The sequence below is a fragment of the Mustela nigripes genome, chromosome 2 (assembly GCF_022355385.1).
Source record: "Mustela nigripes isolate SB6536 chromosome 2, MUSNIG.SB6536, whole genome shotgun sequence".
In the NCBI taxonomy this organism is placed as follows: Eukaryota; Metazoa; Chordata; class Mammalia; order Carnivora; family Mustelidae; genus Mustela; species Mustela nigripes.
Window position 1 is genome coordinate 109,359,495 of NC_081558.1, and position 12,195 is coordinate 109,371,689.

Consider the following 12,195-nt stretch of genomic DNA (forward strand, 5'->3'; position numbering starts at 1 on the left):
TTCCCACGGGGGGTGGGGGGGTGATTTTAATATTTCAAAGCTGAGGGAGGCAAACACACTGTTTAGAACCTCCATGAGCAGTGAAAGTTAAGATAATGAGCACTGCAAACCCAAGAGAAAGGCGGTGCTGGATTCCAGACCTGGCTCAGTTGCACATTGCTCTGGGACCAGGAGCTAACCAGAGATTCATGGAAATCAGAATGGAGAGAAATTTTGACATCATCTATTTCACCTCCGTCTCCTCCCATCGCATAGATGGAGAAACTGAGGTTCAGGGCAAGGTCATGGCTTCACTGGAGTCAAAGCAAATTAATTAAAGCCAGAATTTGAACTTCAGACTTGGCAAAATGATTTTCACACTCTGTATTTCAGTATCAGAAGGTCCAAAATACGTGCTTAGATCCAGTGTCCTCTAAACGGACTCCTAAATGATGGATAATTTCAACTCCCTCCTCTGGACCTGGAAATCTCATGAACACATGAGTTTGGTTTTGGCAAAGATCACTCCAGCTGCTTCTCAGTCCAGCCCAGTCCCATAAGAACAAGGCAGAGAGACGGTCTGAAAAAATGAGAGATGCTGCCATTAATCTTGTGTAGCGCTGCACCTGGGAATTACAGGCCTTGAACTAGATTTCACTGTGTTGGCTATTACTCTCCTGTCCTTTTCCTTATTAATCCTTCATCTGTCTTTTCTTTATTAATGCTCCCAACTATGCACAGTAAACAGCCAGCTAAGAGCTCCTCCTCAGCCTCCCATAACTCACTGGATCAAAAAAGGGCAGGAGGCGGGTGGAGGAAACAGAGGTGATGTCAGGGTCAAGTAATCTCTTACAGGAAGGGCTGCAGGGGAATCCACAATGTCCTAATAAAACACAGACAGCAGAAGCCAGCCAGAATCTCTTACTCCACTGCCCCACGGAATTAACAAGAATGGCCGGAATCCACTTTTGCTTTAAAAGCATCTCATACTCCTGCACTGCCACACAATGGCTCTTTAAATACTGGGACAAGAAAGGAGAATTTATAAAAAGAGACCTCTCTCTTCAAACAGAGAGAGAACTATGGAGTCAGATGAAAAGTCTAGACCAGGATCTGCCACTAATACCTTAGACAAACTGGACTCCTTCCTTGACCCCAAGTCTCAGTCTCTAATAAGGGAATTTGGCTAGACTGGTTCTTAAGAGTCCCCTCCCTCCGGCTTTGACATTCTGACCTCTCCTTACAGGTCAGGGACTCAACCTGGAAAAATCTAACGGAAGACCCCAACGACATTAACCAGTGGTTAAGTTTCCCAGACCCTCTCAAAATGAGACCCAGATGATGGAGTAGAGAAACATGGAGGAAGATGGACTTGTTTTCTTCCTTTCTAACCAGAACCTGAATGTTGCTGGAGGTAAGGGATGGCCAGTGTATACACACCCCACTATGGCATAGACAGAATCCAAATCATGAACTGCTCTTCTGATATGTAGAAGATCCAAAGCTAATAGACAAATACCTATTTCTAAGCACTGGCTCTGTCACAGGGTCCTAAGACTTACCTAGGACTTCAGAAAAGTGACAGCAGGAGAAAGAAAAGACTGGCTAAGAAATAAAAACCACAGACAATAGGACATTTGACTAGAAGTCATGCCATGATCAACAGGTCCAACTCCATCTGTTGTTAGATGCTGAAATGGGCCCTAGAGAGAGAAAGTGACTAGCCAAGGTGACATAGCCAGAGTTGGGGTCAGAACCAGATTCTCATGACTTTTGGTTTGTACAGCACAAAATAAAACACATGGCTCCACTCCCCCAAAATGATGCTATTCTACCCAGGTAACTCAGAAATGATTTCATGTATCACTCCTGCCTCTATCTCCACCTCATAAAGCAGCAACTGGTTAAATGGATTTAAGGTAGACTAGGGCCATTTCCATCAAATTATAATAAAAAATTCACTCTAGCAATATAGACAAGTCCATGGTAATTAATTCAGTATTATTCATCCTCGCTAATGAATCGCCCTGTGGAAAACAAGGATCATCAGCGGTCTCCAGCAGGCCAGAAGCCTATTCTTGTTCAAGTACAGATCTTGCCTATTAAAGAACATTGGGTATCAGCTCTAAATAGTAAACAGGGTATACTGTTTCAGATTCCATGAAGTGCAGCTTTAAATAGATTTGGTTTGGAAATGGAACAGGGAACACACCACAGTCAGTGGATCAACGCTGGAAGCAGAGAAAAACATGATTACACTCATTAAGTGGGTACCTGTTGACACATCTACTGTCAAGTCTAATTATTTATTTAAACTGTTATTCTTTCTTCATTACTGCCACTGATACCAATGATTACCACAAGATTATTCTCAGTTTCTACAGCATGCCCCCAGAATACTTACTTCTCTACCTCCCAAAGGTTATTTGAGAAGTTTTGGTCCTTTGCTGCCCACCAATCCCCACCTCCAAAATACGGATGGAGAGCTGAATGGACGGGTGAAAAGACAGAGATGAAATCCCTCTTTCTCAAGAGCAATTATTTCTTAACCTTTCAAGTCTTGCTTAAACCCCTATTCATAGTTTCAAGATGGGTTTCCGTGCAGAACAGGGGCATACTTACAGTGTTTCCAAGCTTACTCTATTAATATTTAACAACTGGCATTTGGAGAAACGTTAATATAACCGCAGCTTCTAAATGAACCACTTACATCTCTGCCTAACAGGACTATCAAAAACTATAGTATTACGTGTCTACATGACATTCTTTTCTGATAGATTTATCTACAAAAACACATGAAATATATTAGAAAGGAGTTTTTGCAGGAGTAATTTAGGGACTAGAGAGGGACCAAAAGAGGGGCAGGAGTCATCCCTATGCTTTTAGCCACTACCATTTTGTATAACCCTCACTTTTGTAGGAATGAGAATAAAATCTAAACAATAAGCAGCAGCTCTGTCTGATCTAATTACAGAGGAGTTCCACAGTCCATACATCACCCACTTGTTTGTCTATGACACATTCTCATGTGACGTGTGTGGTGAATAGCAGCTTTTAAAACCATATTAATTTTAAAAAGTATTAATATCGGGGCGCCTGGGTGGCTCAGTGGGTTAAAGCCTCTGCCTTCGGCTCAGGTCATGATCTCAGGGTCCTGGAATCAAGCCCCAAATCGGGCTCTCTGCTCCTCGGGGAGCCTACTTCCTCCTCTCTCTCTCTGCCTCCCTCTCTGCCTACTTGTGATCTCTGTCCGTCAAATAAATAAATAAAATCTTTTAAAAAAAAGTATTAATATATGTTGTTAATACATATGATATAATGGAACGTATGTTATATTAATAACACCATAATTTCCACTCGATACTAAACTGCTGATTCTGACAAATATGGGGCATGACAATAAACTTCAATTTATTTCAAAGGTTGTGTAACTAAAGTCACACTGACAGTTCAAGATCATGGTAAAAACATACCAAAGCCATGATTGAAATATTCAGCAAAACAAACATTTACAGTATTTTAAGGGCCGATATCAAATCTTCCACAGAGTTGCTATCCTACAGGGCCCAACGTTAGGAACACCATATCGAGGGTATCACCACTTTTTCACCCAAAACTTCTCAAAGACGACATGGAACCCAGCAGAGTTGACTGGGAAGTGCAAATATTGGCTGGTTAGCTGCAAAAGAAAACTCCCATCTTGCAAGTTTTGCAACCACCATGCTTCCTTTAAATTTCTTTCTGGCCCCTGTTTTCTTGACAAACTCCAGACAGATATGTTCTTTTGCCAAAGGCCAACCTCCTTAGCACTGGTCCCCGCCTCCAGAACAGGGGTGTGTATACACTATGGGTCTGAGTCTCAAAAACCTCGAACTCATTTTCTGTATTCTTAGGATTCTGGTGTTGCCACTGTAGCCCTGAATAATGTGTTTTGGGGATCTTCTGGAGGCAGCTAAAAGACAGTGACAAACACTACAAGCAGAGTTTGGTCCCTTCAGAGCCAGGAAGCATTGGCAGAACAGTATAGTGAAAAACTCCCTTCTACCAAAGGCCAGGAAACCAGAGAGAAGCCCTCCTGCCAAATGCTAGCTAGGGATACAAAGAGACAGTAGAAAGGAACATAGCACATTATGGGGACACCTGGGTGGCACAGTCAGTTAAGTATCCAACTCTAGGTTTCAGCTCAAGTCATGATCTCCTAGTTGTGGGATCATGCCTCGCATTGGTCTCCATGCTCAGCGGCCTCTGCCCCCTCCCACCACCACTCATGCTCTCTCCCTAAATAAATAAATAAATATTTTTTTTTTTTTAAAAGAGTACATAGCACATTATAGACACTTAAATACTTGTAAAATCTGAATTTTCTGTGTTGCCCAGATTTTTGTGCTTTTGGTATTAAACCAGGAAGGCTACAAATTGAAAGGGTGATATTAAATCAAGGAGAGAGAAAAGGACGGCTGTTCACTGCTTCAGCCATTTTTTCAAGTTGTAGTGCTCATGAAATACTTTTGCATTTCTTCTGTAAAATCAACCTTCATCATCAAGGTTGATTTTACAGAAGAAATTCAAGAGATGCTGCTTTAGGTAAAGGATGTGCAGGTGCATCTCAAATCGTTTGAAAGTCTGTGCCTTTGGGCTGGAAGTTCATCCCTTAGGTTCAGAGAGATGGAGCTTCCAACAGAAGAACATAGGGGACTCAAATAGGATTAAGAATAAAACATGGGATATAAGATACCTTGCAAGAAAGTCTTGTCACAGGCCACCAAATTCATTGGTCAAATGACCAAAAATTGGCCATTATGACCAATTTCACCAAGAAGGAAACCAAACTTCCAAAATCATATGGTTAATATGGAGCAGACCAAAATATAACCTTGAATCCTGACACCAGAGCCAGTGAGGACCCTTCTGTTACATGATGCAGCCTCCCATTTGGGAGTACATACCATACAAAAGTCAACTGTAAAATAACCAAAGCACGTTTAGTATTGAGCCCTGCTTCCTGACAAGTGAAAGGAGAAAGAGAGAGAGAGAGAGAGGGAAGACTTCATATCTGTGGGCTAACCAGAAGGTGACACATTATGAAGCTGTTCAATACAGAGTTACCATGCAGACTTTCTCAGCTCTCCCCAGTGCAGTTTCAGAGATGCAACATCTTTGACAAATTCTCAAAACATAAGCCACAGAAACAAAGAAGCCAGCACCCCTGAATTTTCTCTCCAAGAGGTCTCAATGCTGAGCAGTAGCGAAGCTGAAGCCTCTCGCTACGAAGTTCACCAACCCTCTTCAGATGATTCGAGGGTCTAGTGTCCTCAGTAACTCAGGTGTATTACCTAATGCAGTGGAGTTCTCCACTAGACCCAGTGGCAAACCCCATTGGAACATCTTGTTAATAAAGCCAGTCATCCTGAGCCACCTCTGCATTTATGACTGCTGACCAAGACCCTCGCGGTCTGCATCCTTCATCAAACCACCTATCCTCTCTCAAGAAAAATATTCTCATCTTCAGAAGCAATTTCAACCCAAAAGAAAGAAACCTGTATGCTCAGCATTCAATTTATAAACCTTCAACCTATTCATTAAAGTACAGGCAAAAGCAAGACTCACCAAGTCAACTTAGAGCTCGGATGGAAGAGTTGATAATTTACACTGTATTTTGGGAAAAACAGGAAGGAGCAAATGAAGCCAATAAAAAAGAGAGAGAAGAAAAAGGCAAAAAGGAATGGAAAGATAAAAGAAATGAGGAAAGCAGAAAGAACTGCTCCAGTACGTTTTTCACAAACCACAGTGGCTTCTGAATGGACCCCCATAGCACAGGACAATTTTTAACCAACACAATTCTGCGATAACAAACCTCACAGTATGAACACAAATTCCAACCAACTGACACCAGAATCACTGTGGCCAATGTAAAAATACCTCTGAATACTTAATATTTTACAAGTGCTATAGTACCAATGACCAACATGACAGAGCCTTGTAAAAACTTGCACTAAGCCAACAAACGGTTAACTCTTGAGCACCGTGATCCCAGATGTCCCTCCAGAATATGGGAGTGTTATCTTGAAAAGAAGAGCTGGATGGGGAATGAATGCCTCGGTTCCACTCCTAGCACTTTAATTCCCAAATCTTCTGTATTAGAAGTTGTACAAAATATGTTTTTATGTGTTTGTTTGGATCTCTTTTCATAGGTCTTGACCACAGCTGTCCCTAAACCACCTGTGAAAGGTCAAAAATTACTTTGTTTGCATTTTGTGTGTCTGCCTGAGGTTTAGGTAGGGGTAGAGGTAGAGGGAAAAGATTAGTAAGATCGATTTAAATTAAACTATTTACTTGTTTAAATTAAATCATATACTAGATTTGCTTAAATTAAACACTCTCATAATCTTTAACATGATTATTAGGAAGTCTGGCTCTGAAAACAATTGAAATGTTAGACCAGGCCAAAGGCATTAGGTAACAAACACAGAAAGGCCTCGACTCCCATCATCAGATCCCACAGAAAGAGCATTTTTAAATGCACTCTACTCTCTCACCCGCCACCCTAAGATACTTATCAAGAATACAACATATTCCATGGCTTATGAATGATTTGGTTGTCTCATTAAAGTAATGTTTGCCAGTATTTAATTGCTTCCCTCCCTGATTTTAATTTCCTCACCTGTCAGCATCTATCAGAGGCACTGAGATCTTCTGACATCCTGGCTGATTGTGTTGAAATTAATCAGATTTTTAAAAAGTAAATTGCTTTGGCCTAAAGGTAATGCTCAGCTTCTTAATGTGATATTTATAAGGGTTCTATCAATGAACTTATAATCTAGAAATTAGATGAGAGGCTTTAGGAATCCTAAGCAAAAATATAAGTAGCTTATAGATTTCCAGCACTGGACTTTAAAAGGTCAGGACTTTAAAAAAAAAAAAATTCAATCAACAAGTGCTTATTATAAGGACATACAGCATGTGCCTGCAGTCCCTTTTGGCTAAATGGAAGAGAAGAAGACATAAAGCTATCTTAGACAGCATGGAGAAACAGGTAAAAATGAAGTTGAACTCATTTTGACTAAAGGAGCTGACAGTCTGATCACTCAAAGGGTGCATTTTGATCTACAATTGTGACCAATTATATACATTATGTTCTCACACAGATTAATGACTCTACTCTGTATCTCCATCCAGTGGGGTGAAGCTGGTGTTACTGTTAGTAATAGTAGCAATATTCCCATTTGACAAGTAACAAAGCTGAGGCACAGAGTGGTGAAGGGACACCTTCCTAGATGCCTCGTTATGGGCAGACCAGGTCCTTTGATCTGCATAAAATGAGAAATACAGCATGATCATCTTGGAATAAAAGAGAGAAAAAAATTATTTGCAAACCCTCCATCCATAATTATTCAGTGCTAACTCTTATGCTCTTATCTATCAGTAACAGTGCTTAAGACACTCAGGAAACCCACAAGCACTAAGCTGTTCTATAAGAAGTAAGTGAAATGATGGACTGAGAAATACTTTATAATATGTCATACTATCATGAGATTATTTTTATGTATTTATGTTATTATTGCTACTTTAGAATGCAGAAATATGCATTCAGGCAGTAATTAGTTCCCAAAAGCAAACCTATATATATTAGCATCACATCTATCTTTCAGTTATTCTGCTGGTTCTAAGGTCCCTAAAATAAACAGAAGAATGAAAAATGTTATATGAATACCATTGGAGGGAGGAGGAGAGTCAAGGGGAACATATGGAACTTGGTGGTTGATTTTCATAGAATCCACTTATTATTAACCATACACAATCTAAACCCCTAGTAGGGTCTTATTTTTCCAATGAACTTTAAGCCCCTTACTCAACTTTTAAGCATCCCAACCTAGACCTGACTCTTTTCCCAACCTAGAAAGGTTTGGTCAAGTAGCCCTTCTCATATCCCTGGTAGGATATAGTTCTAGATCACCAAAATTACCACCCTGTCTTCATATGTTTATTTGATTATGTGTCTTGAGGTAAGAAACCCTGTCTAACTCAGTTTTTGGAACCCCAAACCCAGAATCTGATCTTTAGTACTCAAGAAAATGTTGAATGAATGAATGCATGGACAAATTAAAACAGTGTTTTATGTAATTCCTAGGGCACCTAGCTCGACGCATGTCCTATTAGAAGTGTTTAGTAAATGTTGGTTGAATTGACATTTAACTGAATATTTAATTTAAAATATTTTATTCAACAAAGCAACTCTAAAAGCTACTGAGTGAGGAGTCCAATGAGGACTTGAGTAACCTGCAATGGCCCAGTCATCATTAACCCATTAAAGGTGTGGACAAATGTTCTTCACAGGAAAAATAATAAAAGATTAATATACAAGTAGAGATGTAGGCAGAAGCTGAATAAATTCATGTAGATAAAAATAGGATTTGCAAAAGAAAAAAAGGTAATTTCTATACAAATTTCTATACAAAGTAACATGAATGAGATATAGAAACATCTAGAAATGATCTAGAAGTAACAAGAATTTTTTAAGGATTGGTATGAATAAAATCTAGAAAGAATAGGGAAAGAAAGAAAGAGACAGGGAGAAATTCTTAAAATAATGAATTCTAAAACTCAATTCATATCTATAAAAAATAAAGAGAAATAATTGGAAACAATAAAAAAAAAAACTAAAAGCCTACTGAATGGGAGAAAAATATTTGCAAATGGCATATCTGATAAAGGGTTAGTATCCAAAATATATAAAGAACTGATACAACTTAACGTCAAATAAACCCAAACAATCGAATTAAAAAACAGGCAGAAGACAAGAAAAGACATTTCAACAAAGAAAACATCCAGATGGCTAACAGACACATGAAAAGATGCCCAACATCACTCATCATCAGGGAAACACAAATCAAAACTACAACGAGATATCACCTCACCTGTCAGAATGGCTAGAATCTAAAACACAAGAAACAAAAAGCGATAGAAAGGATGTGGAGAAATAGAAACCCTCTTGTAGTGTTGGTGGGAATGCACATTGGTACAGCCACCATTGAAAACAGAATGGAGAATTCCTTAAATTTTTCCTCATAAAAATTTAACTACAATATGATCCAATAATTCCACTGGGTATTTACCCCAAAAATACAAAAACACTAATTCAAAAAGATATATGCACCCCTATATTTACTGCAGTATGATTTATAATAGCCAAATTATAGGAGCAGCCCAAGTGTCCACCGACAGAGGAATGGATAAAGAAGAGGTGGTGTATATATATACATGTATATGGAGATCTGAGCTGTTGTTTATCTCTCAATATTGGGCAGCTAAATCTTGGACACACAGAGTTAACAGTGGCCCATCTTAAATGCTGACTCCTTCCCACTGTCAGGATGCTACACATGCTTTTCCTGACATTTACATATATCTAAATATATATTATATATATTTATATATTATTAATTTTTATTGTTTTTATTTTTATTTAATTTTTATTTATTTTTGTATTTTTATTATTATAAAAATATACGCATATGTCATATACATATGTATGTATGTGTATATATATATACATACAATGGAATAGTACTCATCCATACAAAAGAATGAAATCTTGCCATTTGCAACGGCATGGACCTAGCTAGAGAGTATTATGCTAAAGTTAAATAAGTCAGAGAAAGAAAATTTATGATTTCACTCACACGTGAAATTTAAGAAATAAAACAAATGAACAAAGAAAAAAGGAGACAAACCAAGAAACAGACTCTTAACTATGGAGAACAAACTGATGGTTACCAGAAGGGAGGTGGGTGAGGGGGTGGGTGAAACAGGCGTTGGGGATTAAGAGTGCACTTACCACGAGGAGCACTGAATAACGTGTGGACTTGCTGAATCACTATACTGTACCCCTGAAATTAACGTAACACTTTACGTTACCTGTATGTTAACTGTACTGGAATTAAAATTTTTAAAAACGAAATCATTGGAAAGATTAAAAACAAAAAGAGTTAATCAAGCAAAAAGTAACATTTATTAAACAAACTACATTTCTGCAACTGAGCCAAGCATTTTGCATACTTCAATCCTTAAAAATATTCTTAGAAGTCATTATTATATACATTTTGTATCTGAATAAACCAAGGCTCAGAATAATTAAGTAATCTGGCTGAGATCCCCCCGCTAGTAAGTTATGGTACTAGAATTTATATCCTAGCTATTTTTCCTTAATTATTGAAGTATACTTGATACACAATGTTACAATAGTTCCAAGTGCACAAGTGTTCCATAGATACACATGGTGATCCAACAGTAAATCCTGCTATGCTCACCACAAGGGGAGCTGTCATCATATAATGCTATCACAATATCACTGACTATTTCCCTATGCATATCCCAGCTTTTAGACCCACAGACTCATACTGTTTCCATGTCTAATAGAGAAGTCGGCTGGAAAGAGAACTTTAGAGGTAGAAGTCATGGCAGAAATCTAGAAAGTAATGTGGACCTCGAGGGGAGGGGCTTGAGCATAAAGAATATAAGCATCCACACCTGCTGCAATCCTAAGAGAGACATAGCAAGCAGTGAAGGGGATGGAGGACTCAAAGCTACCCTTGAGAATCAGAGGACTGGTCATGTATAAGACACCCTACACGTTTGCAAAATACACAGCGCTAGAACTCTTAGGGCTAAAACCATGAAAACTCCAGTTTCAGAACAATGCAGAGGAGAACTTTAAACATGAAGCCATCCAGCAGTAGAACAAATGGTCTCCCCCAGAATTGGAAGTGCTCAAGTAGAGGGTCAATGGCCATCTGTCAGGGAAGGTGTGTGTAGCACCCCGGCAGTGGGAGGGCGTCAGCATCAGAGGATGGGCCGCTGCAGCTCTGCGCTTCAGAGATTTAGCTGCCCAGTGCTGAGAGATAAACAACAGCTCAGATCTCCAGATACCAATCTGAAGAACAGCCTTTAAAAAGGAGACCCTGGGTGAAAAGAGTGCCCACTCAGCACCTCCATGGAGAGGCCAGGATGCACCACACATAAGACAGGCAGAAAACGCATTTGAAAGAGTTAAACCTGAACTTCTGGTACATAGTACATGAGCCTCATAAATGGCTAGACGGAGCCACAACCGAAGTCTCAGAAAGAAAGAGAAGAACCTAAATGGTCCACACGGAAGCAAAGAAAAGGAAGTCATGGAAGGCCTAAGTGTAGGGAAGAGCTGATTCATAGGGTGACCAAAGAACACATCAGAACTCACTTCCGGTAACCAAGATAGCCATGGAGGAAGCAGAAGATTGTTAGAAAACAAAGTCAAAACAAAACAAAACAAAAAGGCAAAATAGCTGACAGGTGGGAGAGAGCAATGAAATGCTGAATGAGAACTAGGAACAAAGGAGATCTCACAAAAGAAAACTCAACATATTGGAAAATGAGAGAAGAATCCATTTGAGAGTGCACTGGCCCAAAGTTTATAGTCAGCCAGATTCACTCATTTTCGTACACTGTGACCTGTCTCACCCCGATCCTCCCAAAATCTACTGTAAGTAAGAGAGGGGGACTGAAGAGAAAACGTGGTGTCTGGGTCGGGCGCTATGGCCTTTCCCAGCATCCACCATCACAGTGTCAGTCTGACCAGTTTTTACTGAAGAAAACAGATCACATAAAATATTAACATCTGTAAGAACGAAAGCAAAGGGTAATTTTTATTGGACAACCTCCCTCCCATAGAAAAGAAAAAGGGAGGGGAGAGGATTCTAGTAAAGAAGTGGGAGGCAGGGATCGTCCAGCAAGATGAATTCACCGTGAATTCGCCGTGACATATAAGAGAACAGGTGTGTGTGCAGTTATTTTTCCCGGGACTCTGAGCTAAGCCAGGTGAAGAAGGAAGTGGCTACTTCAGCCCAAAGTCCCTGAGTCTTTTTCCCCCAACAAAGCTGAAACTCTAAACCGGAAAATGAACAAGCACTGAACCACTCCTTCAACTTCTCTCAGGTCTTGGCAAACAGAAAACCCTTTCTGTTTAAAGAGCAGCAGTGGTCACTACAAAGAGTGGGAAAAGAGGGCCATGGTACGGGGCTGAGCACAGAGTGGGGAAAATACGCCAAGGGCTTCATAAGAAAATAATATATACATACACACACACACACACGTGTGTGTGTGTATTTTATATTTTATATATAATTATATATAATATTATATATAATATATATAATATATATAATATAATATATATATTAT

General features: G+C 39.4%; 1 protein-coding gene across 11 annotated transcripts in view; it reads right to left on the reverse strand.

Moving 5' to 3' along the window:
- Positions 1–12,195, reverse strand: part of LPP (LIM domain containing preferred translocation partner in lipoma) — a 662,033-nt gene that overhangs the window by 492,694 nt on the left and 157,144 nt on the right. The window contains exon 4 of one of the 11 annotated variants that reach the window (XM_059391299.1): positions 9,815–9,866. The exons of the other annotated variants lie outside the window; for them this stretch is intronic. The gene's annotated coding sequence lies outside the window, so the exon portion shown is untranslated. The remainder of the gene's footprint in view (positions 1–9,814; positions 9,867–12,195) is intronic. 11 annotated transcript variants of the gene reach the window in all.